Raw genomic sequence first — 19098 nt, 5'->3', positions numbered from 1 at the left:
GCAAGAAGAAAATTTAAATGAATAAAAGTCTCCCAAGTTGCTAAGAAATAAAATTTTCACTCTCGGCAGATGATGTGATACTATCTATTAAAAAAAGACCCTAAAGACCTCACCAAAAAACTACTAGAATTGATAAATGAATTTAGGACATTCACAGAATACAAAATACATAGAAATCTGTTGCATTTCTATATCCTAATAATGAAACAGTAGAAAGAGAAGACCACTCCATTTCTAATTGCACCAAAAATAATAAAATACCTAAGAATAAACTTACCCATGGAGGTAAAAGATCTGCACTCTGAAAATTATAAAGCATTGATGAAAGAAATTGAAGACAATAGAAAGAAATGGAAAGATATTCCATGCTCATGGATTAGAAGGACAAACATTGCCAAAATGTCTATACTACCCAAAGGAATCTACAGATTTAATGCAATCCCTATCACAATAACAACACCAATTTTAACAGAACCAGAACAAACAATGCTAAAATTTGTATAGAACCACAAAAACAAACTCAAATAGACAAACCAATCTTTGAAAAGAAGAGCAAAGCTGGAGGCATCATGATTCTGGACCTCAATTCATATTACAAATTTGTAGTAATCAAAACAGTAAGGCACTGGCACAAAAATAGATTAACAGAATAGAAAATCCATAAATAAACCCACAGTTCTATGGCTAATTAATCATCAACAAAACAGCAAAGAATATCCAACAGAGAAAAAATAGTCTGTTCAACAAATGGTGTTAGGAAAACTGGACATTTTCATGCAAAAGAATGAGACTAGACCACTTACTTACACCATACACAAAAATAAATCCTAAATGTGAGACCTGAAACCATAACAGTCCTATAAGTAGCAGAGGCAGTAATTTTTCTGACCTTGGCCATAGCAACATTTTTCTAGGCAGGTTCCCTAAAGCAAGGGAAACAAAAGCAGAAATGAACTATTGTGACTACATCAAAATAAAAAGCTTCTGCATAGCAAAGGAAACAATAAACAAGTCTAAAAAGCAACCTACTGAATAGAAGAAGGTGTTTGCAAATAACATATATGATTAAGGGTTAATGTCCAAAATATATAAAGAAACTTACAAAACTCAACACCCCTAAAACAATCCAATTTAAAAATGAGAAGACTGGAATAGATATTTATCCAAAAAAGACATCCAGATGGCCAATAGATACATGAAAAGATACTCATCATCACTAATCCTCAAAATCACAAATCAGAATCACAATGGCATATCACACCTCACACCTTTCAAAATGGCTAAAATAAAAAACACAAAAAACAACAGGTTTTGGTGAGGATGTGGAGGAAAAGGAACCCTCTTGCATGCTTTGTGAGAATCAAACTGGTGCAAACACTGTGGAAAGCCGTAGGGCGTTTCCTCAAAGTTAATGGAACTATCCTATAATCCACCACTTGTACTATTGAGTATTTACCCAAAGAATGCCAAAGTACTAAGCCAAAGGGATACATGCACCCCCAAGTTTATAGCAGCATTATTTACAATAGCCAAATTATGGAAGCAGACCAAATATTCACTGACTGATGAGTGACTAAATAAATGATATGTATGTATGTATGTATGTATGTATGGCCATAGCAACATTTCTCTAGACAGGTTCCCCAAAGCAAGGGAAACAAAAGCAGAAATGAACAATTGTGACTACATCAAAATAAAAAGCTATATACACACACACTATATATATATATGGAATAATGGAATATTATGTAGTTGTAAAAAAAATATTGCCATTTTCAGCAAAATGGATGGATCAAGAGCATATAACATTAAGTGAAATAAATCAGAGGAAGAGAAATACCATATGATTTCACTCATATATGAAATTTGGGAAATAAATGAACAATGAGGGGGAAAAAATAGACAAAAACCAGACTCTCAAATATGGAGACCAAACTGATGGGTGACAGAGTAGAGGTGATTAGAGAAATGGGTAATAAAGGTGAAGTGGATTAAGCGTACATTTATCATAATGAGCGCTGAGTAATGTATAGAATTGATGAATAACTATATTGTACACCTGGAACTAATTTAATACTCTATGTTAATTATATTGGAATTAAAGGAAAAAAAGAAAGGAAGGAAGGGGAGGGCCTGGAAGTGGGCGGTGAGAAGGGGAGGGAAAGGAAGAGAGAGACTTTTAAAAAGCTCATAAGGAATCATCTTGGCTTTTCCCCAGGGTTCAATGAGAGGCAGCAAATACCCACTCTTTCCTTGAAGGAAACCTCTTTGCTGATCTTAAAAGCTGCAACCTGAGGAACATGCTTATAATTTAAAACACATTAAAAAATAAAACACATCTTGCAGAGAGAGTGGAGGCCAACATGCACACTTTATACTTTGACTCTGCCACTCTCTCCAGATGGCCATTATTCCTAGAAAGGATCATATGCACATCGTGGTATCCTGGCTTTTACTAGGACCACCAGAGGATGTCTTGCTTGATCACCTGGCTCTAGTGGCCAGGGGGGATGTATTCATGGATCCCACAGGAGTGTATCAAATAGAGAAACCGTTCTTAATTGGCTATCATTTTAGTGTAAAGCACAGAAACAGCACAATGAAACTCTTAAGATTTTTCATGGAAGAAGCCTATTTGCAAATCTTAAAAGCTTCAGACTCAGGAACAGGCTTCTCATTTAACACGTATCTAGGCACTGACTATAGTCTTCCCCCAGAAACTGGGAGGGACAGCTTTTACCAATTTTGTTCTCTCCCTCTGCCCCACCTCAGATTGCATGTATCTCCATGTGTGAAAGGAGTTTGTTCACATGTCTGTCATCCAGTTTTTGTGCCCAGTGGCCAACAGGACTCATGTTTGTGTTCGGTGAGACAGTAGCAAACCAAGAAACAGTTCTTAACTGGCTCCCTCCATGCCTCCCCCAGAGCTCAGCCTGATGGAGCAGAAAGAATGCTAATCTCCCAGTCTTCCCCTGAAAGAGGTATATTTGCATCCTTCAAAAGCTGCTGCTAAATTACAATCAGCCTGCATTTAGATGCTGAGATGCTCACCCTTGCTGCATTGAGATATTTTGGCACACACTGAACTATGGAAACCACCAAGAGTAAAAAAGTTGCTTGGAAAATCAAAGACTTGAGAGAAAGCCAAGAGCAAGGACAGAATTCAACAATAAGGTTAATCTATAGAGGGCTACAAATTTAAGACCAAGAAAGGTGAATGTTTAATGTACAGAGAGTCAATGAAAATGAAGAAACAGTTATATTCCAAATGAAAAAATTAGATAAAACCCTAGGATGAAAACAACAACAACAAAACACTGATGAAATGAAGGTAAATAATTCCCTGAAAAAAATAGTTCAAAATAATGGTTATAAAAATGCTCACCAAGATCAGGAGAACAATGCATAAACAAAATGAGAATTTCAACAAAGAGAAAATACAAGGAAGTATCCAACAGAAATCACAGAGATGAGGGATATAATAACTGAGAAATTCAACGAGGGTTTTAAGAGTAGAAATGATCAGTGAACTTGAAGACAGGGCAGTGGAATAATCCAATTCAAAAAGAAAAAAATTGAGAAGAAAAAAGAATGAAAATGAGTGAAGATAGCTTAAAGAACTTAAAGGAGATCACAACATCAGATGGACCAATAATTACATTATAGGGATCCAAGGAGGAGGAGAGGAAAAGGGTCATAAAGCTTATTTGAAGAAATAATTGCTAAACACTTTCCTAACCTGCAGAAGAAAAACAGGTATCAGGTCCAGGAAGCCCATAGTATTTCAAATAAGATAAATACAAAGACCAAGATACATTTTAATTAAATGTCAAATGTTGAGCACAAACAGAGAATCTTAAAATCAGCAAGAGAAAAACAACTTGACAGATTTTCTTTAGCAGAAGTTTTTAGTTCAGAAGAGAGTGGCACAATATACTCAAAGTGCTGAAAGGAAAAAAAAAAAAAGCCAAACTACTGGAAAAAGTTGTCAATCACAATAAAGGGGTAAAATAAGCAAATAAGGAGAAGCTAACGGAGTTCATCACCATTAGACTAACATTACAGGAAATGATAAAGAGACTTCTGAAACTGAAATCAGCACTAATCAGTAGCAGGGAAACATAAAAGTATAAACCTCACTGATAAAGCCAAATACATAGTTAATTTAGAATGGTCTAATGACAGCCTGGGGATAGGTCAATCACTTACAAATCAATATAAAGGTTTAAAGACAAAGATAGTAAAAGTAACTGTAACCACAAGTTATTAATGGATACACAAGCAAAATGTAAATTGATATAAAACCTAAATGGGAGAATAAAAATTTATCGTTAGAATGCATTTAAATATAAATTATTAACAGCTTAAAATACACTGTTATAACTCTAAGATGGTCTGTGTAGTTCTCATGGTAACCACAAAGCAAAAATATATAGTAAGTACACAAAACATACAAAAATCTAAGTTTACCAACTAAGAAAATCAACAAATTAGAAGAATACAAGAAAAAAAGGAAGAAAGATATTATAAAACAACTGGAAAACAATAAATATAATTGCAGTAAGTCCGTATTTATCATACCCAATTAAAAAAAATAGGATGGCTGAAAGGATTAAAAAACACCAAATATTTCCTGCCTACAAGAGTTTCACTTCAGATGTAAGCACACAAAGACTGAAAGTGAAAGAATTGAAAAATGTGTTCATTGCAAATGGAAACCAAAGGAAAACTGGAGTAATTATATCAGACAAATTAGACATAAAGACAAGTACTATAATAAGAGACAAATAAGGAAATTATATAATGATAAAGGTGTCCATCCAACAAGAGTATTTAATATTTATAAATATTTACGCCTCCAACACAGAAGAACCTAATATGGAAAGTAAGTGGAGAAATAGACTTGAGTAACAAAAATAGCCGGGAACTTCAATATTTCTATTTAATCAATGGATAGATCATCCAGACAGGAAAATAACATGGAAACATTGAAGCTTGACCACACATTAGACCGGATGGACTGAGACATTTATAGAGCATTCCACCAAAAAACAACATTCTCTTTTTATTTTGTTTTGAAACATATTTTGATTTGCCATTTGATTTCTTATTTGGCCCACTACTTATGCAATAGTGTGTTGTATGATATTTGTGCATTAAATATTTAATATTTACATTGTAGATTTTCCAGATTTGTTTTATTGTTGATCTTTAGTTTTGCACAATTGTAGTCAGAAAAGTATACTTAGTATGATTTCAGTCTTATTAAATTTGTAGTATTTATTGTATCTTTTTATGTGATTTAACCAGGGAATTCTTCTGTGTGTAACTTTAACTGAGGGTACTCTTTTAAAATAAAGCATATCAGAGGGGAGGTGTGTGTGTGCAGGGGATGGGTTAAACAGGTGAAAAGAATTAAGAGTACACTTATCACGATCATTGAGTAACGATCTAGAGAATTGTTGAGTCACTATCTACTGAAATTAAAATTTAAAACTTAATAAAAAATAATAATACACATTCTTTTTCAAGTGCATATGGCACATTCTCCAGTGTAGATCATATGTTAGGCCACAAAACAAGTTTTAACAAATGTAAGAAAACTGAAATCATAAGAAGCATTTTTTTCAACATATGATACTAGGAGTCAATTATAAGAAGAAAGTTGGAAAACTTACAAATAAATACATAGCAATTAAATGTGCTACTGAACAATAGACGGATTAAAGAGGAGAGCAAAAGAAAAAAACCTTAAGACAAATGAAAATGATAAAACAAAAAATCAAGTTTATGGGATGCAGTAAAAGTAGTTCTTAGAGGAAAGTTCATAGCAATAAACAGGTAACTTAATTACCTCAAGGAATTAGAAAAAAAGGAACAAACTAACTCCACAGTTAGTAGAAGGAAGGAAATAAAGACTAGAGTGGAAATAAATTGGAGATTAAAAGCAATAAAAAAGATCAATTAAACAGAGTTGATATTTTGAAAGGATAAAATTGGCAAATGGTTACCTATACTTACCAAGAAAAAGAGAAGACAATTAAAACTAGAAAAAGGAGGCATTACAATATCATAAAAATATGATATAGAAACCATTGCTATTAGGAAATACAAAGATTTTAAAAGACTACTATCAACAATTATATGACAACATATTGGGGCAACCTGGGTGGCTCAGCAGTTTAGCGCCGCCTTTGGCCCAGGACCTGATCCTGGAGACCCAGGACTGAGTCCTGTATGGGGCTCCCTGAATGGAGCCTGCTTCTCCCTCTGCCTGTGTTTCTGCCCCTCTCTCACTCTCATAAATAAATAAAAAACAATTATATGACAACATATGGGACAACCTAGAAGAAACACAAATTCCTAGAAACATACAATCTGATTTAATGAATCATAAAAAAAAAAATGTTTTGTTTTAACAGACCAATTTTAAGTAAAGAGGATGAATTAGTAATCAAAACCCTCTCCAAAATAAAAGTTGAAAATCAGATGGCTTCACTGATGAATTTTTTGAAACATAAGGAGAATTAATACCAATCCATCTCAAATGTTTCAGGAAATAAAAGAGGAAGGGAGACTTCTAAACTAATTTACAAGGAAAACATTACACTAATACTGAAGACAGATAATTACACTAAAAGAAAAGAACATTACGGCCTAGTATCTCTGATGTATATGGATATAAAAAAATCATTAACAAAATACTAGTAAATTGAATTCAGGAGCACCTTAAAAAGGTCAGACACCATGACTAAGTGAGTTATATCTCTGGGATACAAGGATGGTTCAACACACACAAATCATCTGTAATACACAATAACAAAATGAAGAGTGAAATTCACATAGTCATTTTAATAAACAAAATTTAAAATCTTTCATCATAAAAACTTTCAACAAATTAAGTATGAGAGGAATGTACCTCAATATAATAAAGACCGTATAGAACAAGTCCATAGCTAACATCACTTTCAATCTGAGAACAGTAACAAGTCATGGATGCTCTCTCTCAGCACTTCAAAGTAGTATTGAAAATATAGTTTCAGCAATTGGCAAGCAAAACAAAAGCATCCAAATCAGAAGGAAAGAATAAAATTATCTTTGTGTGCAAATGACATATCATATATAGAAATTATTAAACATGCCCTCAGAAAACTGTTAGAATAAATGAATTCAGTAAAGTTACAGCATTCAAAATCAACGTATAAAAATAAGTTGCATTTCTATACACTAACAACCACCTAAAAGAGAAATTAAAAAGCTATCTCATTTACAATTACATCGAAGCCAATAAAATATTTAGGAATAAATTAACCAAGGAGATGAAAAACCTGTATACTGAAGACTATAAGACACTGAATGAAATTAAAGAAGACACAAATAAAAGATATACTGTGGTTCTGGATTAGAAGAATTCTGTGAAGACATCTATACTATCCAAAGTAATCTACATACTTAATGCAATCCCTATCAAACTTCCAGTTTTAGTTTTCACAGAAATGGAAAAAACTACCCTAAAATTTATAAGGAACTAAAAAAAGACTGAATAACCAAAGCAATTTTAAGAAAAAAAGAACAAAGCTGGAGGCATCACACTTCTATATTATGAAGTATAGAAATCAAAACACTATGGTACTGGCATAAAAACAGGCACATAGACAAGAGGCACAAAATAAACTCACAGAAATAAACACATATATACAGTGAACTAATTTTTGACAAGGTTACTGAGAATGCACAATGGGTAAATAATAGTCTCTCAATAGATTGTGTTGGGAAATTTGGTTATTCAGAAGTAGAAGAATAAAACTGGACTCTTACAGCACGGGCAAAAATTAACTCAAGATAGATGGGCAACTTGAACATAAGACTTAAAACCATAAAATTCTTAAAAGAAATCATAGAAAAAATGATGCTTGACATTGGTCTTACAAATAATTTTTTGAATAAGACAAAAGCAAGGGCAACAAAAGCTAAAATAAGTGAGTATATCAAACTCAGGAGCTTCTGCACAGTGAAAGAAACTATTAATAAAATGAAAAGGCAATATATGGAATAGGAAAAATATTTGCAAGTCATATCTGACTTGGTGGTTAAAATCCAAATTTCATAAAGAACTTATATAATTCAATAGCAAGAAAGCAAATAACACAATTAAAGAGTTGGGCAAAGGACCCAAATAGATATTTTTCCAAAGGAAACATACAGACGGCCAACAGGAATATGAAAAGGTTCTCAATATCATTAATATCAGGGAAATCCAAATGAAAACAATTTGATGCCAATACAAACCTGTTAAGATGTCTATTCTTAAAAAGTCAAGAGAAGACAACCAAGAATATGGATGAAAGGAATCTTTATATGTGATTGGTGGTGATGTTAATTGGTACAGCCATTATGAAAAACAGCATGAAATTTCCTCAAAAAATTAAAACTATCTTAGTATCCAGCAATCCCACTCCTGTGAACATATTCAAAGGAAATTAAAAAACTATTTCAGAAATATCTCCATTCCCATGTTCATTGCAACGTTATTCACAATAGTCAAGAAATGGAAACAAACTTAAATGTCCTTCAGAGAAATGGATAAAGATATTAGGGCATTTATACAATGAAATATTATCCAGTCATTAAAAAAAAGGAAATCCTGCCACTTGCAACCCCATGGGCATTATGCTAAGTGAAAAAAGCCACACAGAAAAAGACAAATACTGTATGATTTCACTTATATGTTAAATCTAAAAAAAAAAAAAATTAAAAAGCCAAGATCATAGAAACATAGAATAGGATGGTGGTTGGAGGGAAAAATAGAGAGACATGGTTCAATGGTACACATTTTCAAATATAGGAGGAATAAATTCTGGGATCTAAAGTACAGCATGGTGACTACAGTTAATACAGTATACCTGAACATTGCTGAGAAGATCTTAAGTGTTCACATCACAGAAAAAAAAAGTTTACTATATGAGATAATAGATGTGTTAATTACTCTGATCCTGGTAATCATTTCATAATATATACCTGTATCATATCATCACATTGTACCTTAAATATATAGTTATATTTGTCAGATATTCCTCAATAAATTTAGAGAAAAAAGTTGAATTTATGTCAAAAACTTGAAGTTATAGTAGTTTGGAATATTTATACACTAAGAATAACAAGTATTAGAAAACTATAGAAGTAAAGAACATTAGAAGACCTCTAGTGTGAAGAAACAATCCATTTTGTTAGCACAGAAAGTCAGTGGGTAAATAATACTGATGAAAATAATAATCAAAACTAAACACAGGAAAGAAACAACAAATGTGCTAGGTCTCATTGAAATATCTTTAACTCTACATGTAAAAAGATACTCCTTACATTCTCATAAAATAACAAACATGACCAGAAAATCCACTACAAGAAACCCACAAAACCCACAAAATCTCAAAATATATTGTCCAGATATTATCATCTGATTAAAGAAACTGAAAACTAGAAATTTTTAATATCAAAATTAGAAAACCAAAATATCCTACCAAATAAAATTAATAAATTCTTCCTTAAACAATTTTCTAGTAAAGAAGCAAATCAAACTAAAATGTTATAAAATCTAGAAGATGTTTAAATAAGGACATTCTATATTTAAACCTATAGAATATAACTAAAGCTGTATTAAAAAATCAAAGCTATAAATTTTATGTCCATAAAAAAAGGAATTAAAACAAATTGTTCAATTGAAAATGTTAAAAAAAAAAAAACAAAGCACTAATTAAGCCATGGGGAAAAATAGGGAATAATTACTAATGATTAAAGAAGAAATTATACACCTGAAAACATAAAAACTAAAAGCTAGTTTTAAAAGAACCATATTGTGAACAAACTACTAGCCAACCTAGTTATGAATGAGAGAATATAGAATACATACAATTTTAAAACATGGAATAAAAAGAAGTAAGAAAATTAAAAAAAAAAATTCTTTATTAAAAAAAAAAAACAACTTGGGGGCAGCCTGGGTGGTTTAGTGGTTTAGCGCTGCCCTCCGCCCAGGATGTAATCCTGGAGTCCCAGGATCGAGTCCCACGTCAGGCTCCCTGCATGGAGCCTGCGTCTCTCTCTGCCTGGGTCTCTCATGAATAAATAAATAAAATCTTGAAAAAAAAAAAAAAAAAAAAAGAAAACTTGGATCAAGGGGTACCAAGGGGGCTCAGTCCGTTAAGGATCTGCCTTGGGGTCAGGTCATGATCTCAGGGTCCTGGGATTGAGCCCTGAGTCTTTTTAAAAAAATAAAACTTGGATCAAATGAAAAAACATTTAGAAAAATGGAAACTACATTTACAATAAAACCCTAAACATGGCAATTCCCGCATAAGAAATAATGTTGGTAAAATGAAATCTCACCAAAAAAGTGGTATGCCTAGGTGCTTTTACATGGAAAACAAAGTCCTTAACTACTAGAACATTTCAAAGCTATGTAACCTCGCCTAGACCTTACATTAAAAAAGAAAATACTATTTTTTTTCAAAGCCAGCATTACACAGTTACCCAAAGCTATCAAGTACCGTATAAAACTACTACAGATCCAAATCATTTATAAATTACAATGAGATATCAGTCATAAAATATTTGCAAACAGAATTTGGCAGATCTTTGCAGAAGTAATATATCATTTTCAAGAGATTTTTATTCCAAATATAAAGATTGTTCAAATTAAATAAGCTATTAATATAACTTATCATATCAACAAGACTAAGGAGAAATGTCATAATATAGATATTAATTATAAATATACTCAACATATAAGAATTTATAGATACTTTCTTAACCTGACAAAATATATTTATCTCAGCTCAGAACCACTAAAAATATTCCCTAGCAAAATGTGAGACAAGATAAAGGTATCTTCTATCATATTAGTATTTAAAACAATACTTAAGTTACTGGCCAAAATAGTTTGATACAAAAAAGAAACTAAAGACATAAAATTTGGACAAAAGGCTTACTATTTCTAGATGATATGATTACATATCTGTAAAACCCAGGATGATCAAAAAATTTATGTATATGAAAATAACAGAGTCCAGGATAAAATATTAATATACATACATGATTAGGTTTCAAATAAAATAGTTTAAACCACATAGAAGGATTATTTTGTTGGTCAAAATCCATAAAGAATCAGCCATTCAATTCACCAACACCAACAGCAACCAGCAGAAAAGATATAAAATTATAATAGAAGAAAATAACCTATTTATAAGAGGAAAAATATACAAATAAGCTTAATGAGAAAAACGAAGGTCTTTGATGAGAAACTTTAAAATATTCATAAAGGAAGAAGACTAAAAAATTTATAATGTAATGGGATGTCAATTTAAAAAATGTTTTGAATGAAACAGATTCTAATGGTCAATATGGAAAATAAACAAACAAACAGGCAAGGAAATTTTTTATGGGAAGGGCAATGAGGGTAACTAGCCTGTTACTATTAAAATATGCTATAAAGCTTCCATAATGGATACAAGACCACTGGAATAGAAGAAAACATCACATATAAAGATATATTTATATATACACACACGTATATATAAACTGTGTGTGTATATATATATACACACACACAGACATAAACACATACATGCATAATACTTTATGAAAATGTTTGGACCTCAAATTAGAGAAAAGAAGCCCATTCTATGCAAGATTTTGGGAAAACTTGGTAACCATCAATACAAAAATATATTTAGGAACTGTATGCCATATCATACATTAGAAAAAATCCAAAAAATGAATCAAATATTGAAATGTCAAATTTTAACAATGGCATACAAAGCAGCTGGGAAATGCAAGACCCTAATTTTCTCTTGCAAAACCAGAATGACCTTCTAATTAAGGAGGAATCTAATTTCCCAATTCTTGATCTACTGGACATATCTGAACATTTTGCAGCTGTTCATTTCCACTTGAAACTCTCTTCCATCTTTGGCTCCAGTGATTTCAGAGTTCAATGCAGACTTAGACCAGACAGACAGTTACTTGCTCAGGATGGCAATACAGAAAGAACAGTAAAATGTCATTGAGCATGTGAAGAAAAATGAATTTCTAAGACTATTCCTAGGTATATGATTGATGAAAATACTTGAGTCTGAAAGTCTCCTCTGACTCACCCTGCAATGACAATGTTTTATGCAGGTGCATTTTATTAACTCTACATCTTTTGTTTTACTGAGGTTTATGCAAACTGATGTCTTTTTCCAACATTCTAACATAACCTGCTCCTCCCCGTGCAAATGTTTAGCCTCTTCCTCAAATAAAGGAAGATAATGAGGTTAGAATGGACACCTGGTATTGGTTTGTCTGGGGGTGTCATGTCTCTGTATGTGTAGACATTAAATCTTCTGATTTCTGTGTTCCCTTAAAATCTTCTTCCCTGGTGTCCTTCATTTTTGTTAAATACTATTGTCTTCCCTAGTTGAGTCCTCCACCTCAGAGATCTCACCTACTCTCATAATTCAAAAATAAAAAATATAAATGGATGACTCCAAAGCCTATAAAATTATATCTTTACTCTGGAAATCTTTTGGATCCAAACCATTATTACCAATGTTCTATATAAGATTTGTCTCAAGCCAGAGACAACTACATGAAGGCAGCCTAATATATTAGTTAAGAGTATTGGAGTTAGACTGCCTGGGTTCAAATCCAAAGTCAGTTAATCACCAGATATGTAATCTTGCACAATTTGCACAGTTTCACTGTGGTTCAGACTCACTATTGAAATAGTAGCAGTACCTACTTCAAATGGTTTTTGGATAATTAATGGATGTTTATAAACCATGCAGAACATATTATAGTACAGGGTAAGAGTTATATAAGTGTTAAATGAATATATCTAATAAAAGATAAGGAAAATTTGCAGTGCAGATATTCCCAACAGGACTTCTAAGTTAGAGGTGTGTCATCCAGGACTTTGATGGCCTATCAGCATTGTCTAGGAGAATAAGGCAGCTGACAGGAAAAGAAACAATATTGTTCTTTCAAGCCAAATAAAACAAAAAGACTCTTGTCCCTTTACTCTATATCTCTTCCCAGAGCAGCTAGAAAACATCAAAGCCTCTGACAGAAGTTAGGGATAGGCCCCAGAGAAACATACTATGACCTTCCATTTGACTCCTGGTGATAGTGAGGAAATGAGAGAGCAGATCACACTTCTTTTTAAGTTCCTAGGCCCCAAACCAGGCTTGTCTTATGATGTGGAGGGGATATGAGATTGCAGTTACAAACTAGACTTTTTAATAAAGTAGAGAGATGTTATGGAATCTGCCCAAGACATCATTAAGAGATCTGCTACCCAGCAGGGAAGGAAAACTGACATTGCACAGTTGGGGGCATTGATTAGAGAAAATAAATCCTTTTCAAGTGTGTACTCCATAAAGCTCAGACTCTCCAATAAACCTGTTATTACTATATATGGCTATAAAGAAGCTTTGACATATGAGGGGTATGCTGTAGCACTCAAATGGCCCTGCTTAGAAAAGCTTCAGCAAAATTTAAAGCATTTTCATTTAGTAAAAAAAAAAAAAAAAAAAAAAAAAAATCAGTAAAATTTGGTAGAAACCAGGAGCCATTCACAATACCTTATACTGATTTTATTGCCATAATGATAAAAGTCTAATATTAAAAATGACTTTTTGCCCATTATAAATAATTTCATTAAACTCAGGAATTTTCATAGACAGATATGCCTTTCTTTACACACATATATACACATCTATATGCAGAATTTGGAAGATTAAGTCATATTTTAGCAAAATAAAAATTATATCCTTATTTTATATGAATTAGACTACATAAGGAGGGTAGAAATAAAAGTGATAAACAAGGTAGGCGGTGGAGTAGACAACCACCTACTCAGGGCTGGTTAAAGAATACCAAAACATCTCTCAGATGTAGAATTATATTTGCTCTTTCCATTTATTAACTAATTGATTTTCTAATCCTTCCATATAGCTATTAAGAAAACACAGTGGAATTACAATAGTAAAGCTGGAGTAGGGAGCATTATTTCATTTTTTTTCAAAAAGATAAAAAATTAAATCAGCTTCCTAAGGTATAAGACATTCAGACTTATAACAAACACCTAGAAATTGTTATCTATCTATCTATATAAGTTTTGGGTTATTATTAATTCCTGGGAGGTAATTAGTTTATACATTCCTACAAAAATCCACTAATTTAATACTTTTGCTCACTGAGACTTTATACTTGACTGAAGAGTTGTGATAAAGAATTAGAAGCTCTCAAATTTCAGGTTAACAAAAGGGTGAAGAACACAAAGATGACAAGTGAGACATGAGGATAGTAACAAGTGGTCCACAAATGATTATTTGCAAAGAGAGGTATTTGGGGGAATCCCAACCAAGAGGAAAGGAAGACTCAATTCCTCTTCTATTTAAAATATTTTACCAAATATTTTTGCTTTTAAACTTAACTTTCATGAAAACACCAATTTTAAGATGCAGAAACAACATGAAAAAAAAAATGGATGACACAAGGAGGATGCCATGTGATCATAGAGACAGACAACAATCTGTTGCAGGCAGGAAACACCAAGGACTGCAGGCCACCACTCAAAGCTAGGAAAAGGCAAAGGTTCCTCCCCTAGAATCTTTAGTGAAAGTATGGCTTTGCTGACACCTTGATTTTGTACTTCTAGCCTACAGAACTGTGACAGAACAAATTTCTGTTGTTTTAGGCACCAAATCTATGATACTTTATTAAGACAACCCTAGACACCTTATAACAGATTTTGGTTTTAGGAATTTGCCAACCATATGAAAGTCTAAATATGAAGGAGAGGGAGGATCTCTGCTTTGTTTCTTTATTGCCTCTCTCAGGCCTCTGTACAATTCTAAATCTGAATTTAATATAGTAAACACAAACTTCTCCAAATTAGTTTCAGCTAGTTCTTTCAGGCATTTCAGGTATTCTCTATATTTTCAGAATCTCTGCATAGGTCAGGATCCCAATTTTTCTCAATCCCCTCCCACTTCCTTTTACTCCTCCTTCCTGTTCTTCTATCTTTATCTTTTCTCTACCTTTTTCATCATACCCGCTTCTTCCTAATTTTGTCAAACTTTAATTTTGAATACTGCCCAGAAAACTCTTCAAGACATTTCCTCTCATGGCTGCCTATTTTTCTAGCAAGTATACCCAAGGTAGCAGAGCCTCAGACTCCATTCCTTATCCTGTTCTATAGAAAACTTTCACACCAGTTTGCCCAGGTCCATCTGGAAGGATGTCAACAAAAGGAGAAGACCATCACCTATTCTTATAGCTATGTGATTCTCAAATTGTGGTCCCAGATTGGCAAAATCAGCAATACCTGAGGACTAATTAGGAATACAAATTTTCTAAGCACATCCCAGGATCTACTAGAAGAGAGTTCAGGCCTTGCCATTTTTGTTTTAATAAGCTCTCAGGTGATTTTGATACATGCTAGTTTAAGAATTATTGCCATGGATGATGCTCAAAGAAGTTAACACTCCCACGTAAGAAAGCTAGTTAGTAGATAAGGCAAAGGGGTGAGCTAAAAACAGATCAACACAGTTAATTAAAAGAGAAACCATGAAGAAACTAGAGCTGTGTACTATAGGTGCTTTCCTGGTGTTTAAGTGGCTCAGTGGTAGAAGAATAAATTGTACTTTAATCAGAATAAGTAAAAGGATCATTATCAACTAATGATTAAAAGATATGAATTTTAATTTATGGTCTTTGTCGTTTATTCAGCATTTATTGACGCTTTTGTAGACAATGAACATAACTACAGTCAACAAGACAGAGACCCTACCTGTTAGAGCTAAATTCTAATAGAAGTAAAGGAGGAAAAATCTTCTCCTACCTCTCTGAGTCCCCAGGTGAGCCTAAGAATTAAACTGACACAATAGAAACAGGAGAAAAGCACACAAGTTTTAGTAAATTTTAACATATACATGGAACCTTCACAGGAGAACAAATACTTAAAGAAGTGACTCAAGCAGAAAGCTTTTATATCTTAGATAAAGAAACAATAAATTGGTGAAGAATTGACTAGACAAAAGACTTGGGTTAGTGGCAATGTATTGTTGAGAACTGAATAGGAAGTAAGACTTGACTTCACACAGTTGGTTTGTACAGATTTCTCAGCCTTCATTCCCCATCTCTGATGGTGAGAATGTCCTCCTTCCTTGTTGATATAGGGGAGGAGTATTATCTCCTGCTTTCAGGAAGAAAGAGGTGGGTCAGAGGGCCCATCTTGCACCCGAATTTTCTCAAGTGGCTTTGACTCAAAATAGTATGTCAGAAGGGCATATTTTAGAGTTACATGTTCTGAGTGCCTTCACAGAAAAGACAGACAATAGAAATTAAATATTGTATAATTCCAGATAGTGGTAAGAGCTACAAGAAAAGAAAGTCTGTGTAAAGGGTTAAGTAATGACTGGAGCTGGAAAATGAGATGAGCCAGAAAGGGGAATATTTAAACAGAAAAAAAAAGAATGAAATTTAGGAAGAAGTCTCTAATTTTAAGATAACATTCTAGCTGAGAGAACATGTAAATGGAAATTCCTTGGGGTGGACCAAGCTTGAACATTTCAAAGAACAGCAGGAAGGCCAGAGTAGCTGCAGCAGAGTTAGCAAAAAGAAAGGTAAGAGATAAAACAGAAACGATGGCCAAATATGTAGAACCTTGAGGACAATTCCAGAAGGTTGGATTTTATTCCAAATGTATGAACTCAGTGGAAGTTTTTCCAATGTGGGGATTGACGCAATTTGCTCAGCTACTATGTGAAGAGGCTAACTGTATGGCAAGAGTAGAAAAAGGTAAGACCACTTAGGTGTTTGTAGGGTAAAGGTCAAACAAGAGTATGTGGTAATTTGGGTGAGCATGACAGCAGAAAGGAATGTTAGATTATGGACATTTTTTAAGGGTACAACTAACAGAATTAACAAATGGAATAGATGTGAAGTATGATAGAATAAAGACACAAGGATGACTTTTAGGTTTGGAGACTGAAAAACTGAATACCTGATAATGCCTTTCATTGAAATGGGGATCAGTGTGGCAGCAGTCAGCTTGGAAGGGGACATTGAGGTCAACTTTGGCATGTTAATCTTTTTATCCAAGTATGAGTAGAGAGTTGCATAGTCCATGTTTGGGTAGAGGAGAGAAGCAAGCCTGGAGAGAAATATCAGGAGGAATTAATGATTTAAGAGACAGAATAGTTCTGAAGACAACACAATCCATAGGAGTGAGAGCAGGAATGTGTTTGCAGTTAAGGAGGCAAATACACAACTTTCTAGGTATAAAGTGCAATGTCCACCTAAAAACTAAAAGGCAGGATTTGGGGTAAACATCCATTAAAATGTGTATTGAGAGCTTAAAACAGACTCTGTTCACAGATGTGTTTCTGGCTGATTTGGTAAATAGGACCCCAAATTTCCATTCCGTGATCACCTTTCAGTGAAATGCAAAAATTCACAGATTATTTCTACCAATTAATCAGGGTTGATTACATTTAAATATGAGAGAAAATAAGGAAGGAAAAATAGAAGTCAAATTTTAGATGTATTTTTCTTATGTAGAAAAGGGCTAACAATATTTATAGCAATTACATTATTATTCAGAAGAAAGAGCACTATAAAAACAGTATATTCACAGCCAAATCTTAACGATTCATTTAATGTATTACACATTGTCAAGAGAGTTTGATAAATGTGTTCTACTTCTCATTAATTTGGTATGTAGAAACAAATAAAATGATTTGATATATTTTCTTAAAATGTTTCTATATATTTTCTTGGCCAAGATATTAAAACAACTTGTAAGTCTAAATACTTCTTCTATTATATCCTAAAACCACATAATCTATTTTTGTAAACTTGTTAATATGTACATATTAAACAACTCTAACTTTGTATTCCAGAAAATAAATTAATGAATATTTCTCCTAAATGTTATTTGAAGATTGTAAGTTTAAATGGCTGACTACTGAATCTTAGAAAAATTTTATTATAAGCATAAAGAAAAACCCAGAAAAATGAAATTACAGTTATATAAGGAAGCAAAAAAGTAACGGTAAAATAGTAAGAAGTTCAATTAATATCATGGGTATTTACTAACAGGATTATAATATACAGATCAGTTTTTTTAAAATGTAAAGGAAACAATTCTTTTGTAAATAATACATTTTGGTTACAAATTCACACTAGTAATTTTATAGCAAATGTATAACATGTGTACCACCAGAAAGACAGGGCATGCTATCATCAGACTGCTTTGTGAATTTACTGTAACGAAATGATTAGATACTGGATTTAATCATGCCACGTCTGGGATTTGGCATTCTAACAACTGTAGTCCAGCTGCCAGCCTTGCCACAGCGGCAGAAACTTACTAATACTTTTTTTGTTACTAATTCTTTCTAATACACATGTCTGGAGCTATTCTTTTGATTATTTTCAAGAGTGAGAGAGAGGAACAAAAAAAGAATTAGGCACATCATCTACATGTGGAGATGTAGCATGACTCATATGTGATTGGATGTTTTTCTTACATGTCTTACTCCCCAATGATAGCCATATGAGTGATCATTGCCACAAACTCAGGAACTAAGTATCTGGATAGTTTTCATGATGATACTGATAAACTATTCTAATGAATTCTGATGAGCATGAATTAATACAATAATCTCAACGATTTCAAATTATGTTACGCTAGAATATAGAGTTGCTTGTTCTAGTCTTACTTAGCTAGCTGGCTTTCCAAGTTCTAAAGTGATATACTATAGTATAAATAGGATAAAGAATTTAATTTGTTGCCAAATCATATCTCCTGAAGTATAACAATTGAATATATCAAATATTTATAGAAGAATTCATTCTTCCATGGTCAGATTTTGAAATGCCTCTGTTTTCAATCTCACTAAAATCCCAAACTAGAGGTTGCATCATATTTTCTTTTTGACAACTAGCTTCTAGAATGATGTTGCCATTAACAGAAAAACCAGAATATTGCAAAGGAAAACTGATTGGAAGCAAATATTAAGATTCTATTCTGAGACTTTAGAATTTGAAATGACA

The 19098-nt window shown here is 32.9% G+C and overlaps 1 long non-coding RNA gene across 1 annotated transcript in view; it reads right to left on the bottom strand.

Moving 5' to 3' along the window:
* Window positions 1-17190, bottom strand: part of LOC112654536 (uncharacterized) — a 28190-nt gene extending 11000 nt beyond the window's left edge. Inside the window, exon 1 of the long non-coding RNA XR_003133089.3 lies at window positions 17045-17190. This is a non-coding gene — a long non-coding RNA (uncharacterized LOC112654536). The remainder of the gene's footprint in view (window positions 1-17044) is intronic.
* Between the last annotated feature and the right edge of the window lie 1908 nt (window positions 17191-19098).

The sequence above is a fragment of the Canis lupus genome, chromosome 15 (genome assembly GCF_003254725.2).
Source record: "Canis lupus dingo isolate Sandy chromosome 15, ASM325472v2, whole genome shotgun sequence".
Classification (NCBI taxonomy): Eukaryota; Metazoa; Chordata; class Mammalia; order Carnivora; family Canidae; genus Canis; species Canis lupus.
The sequence above is the reverse complement of the archived record's forward strand: the minus strand, read 5'-3'. Positions and strand labels throughout refer to the sequence as shown.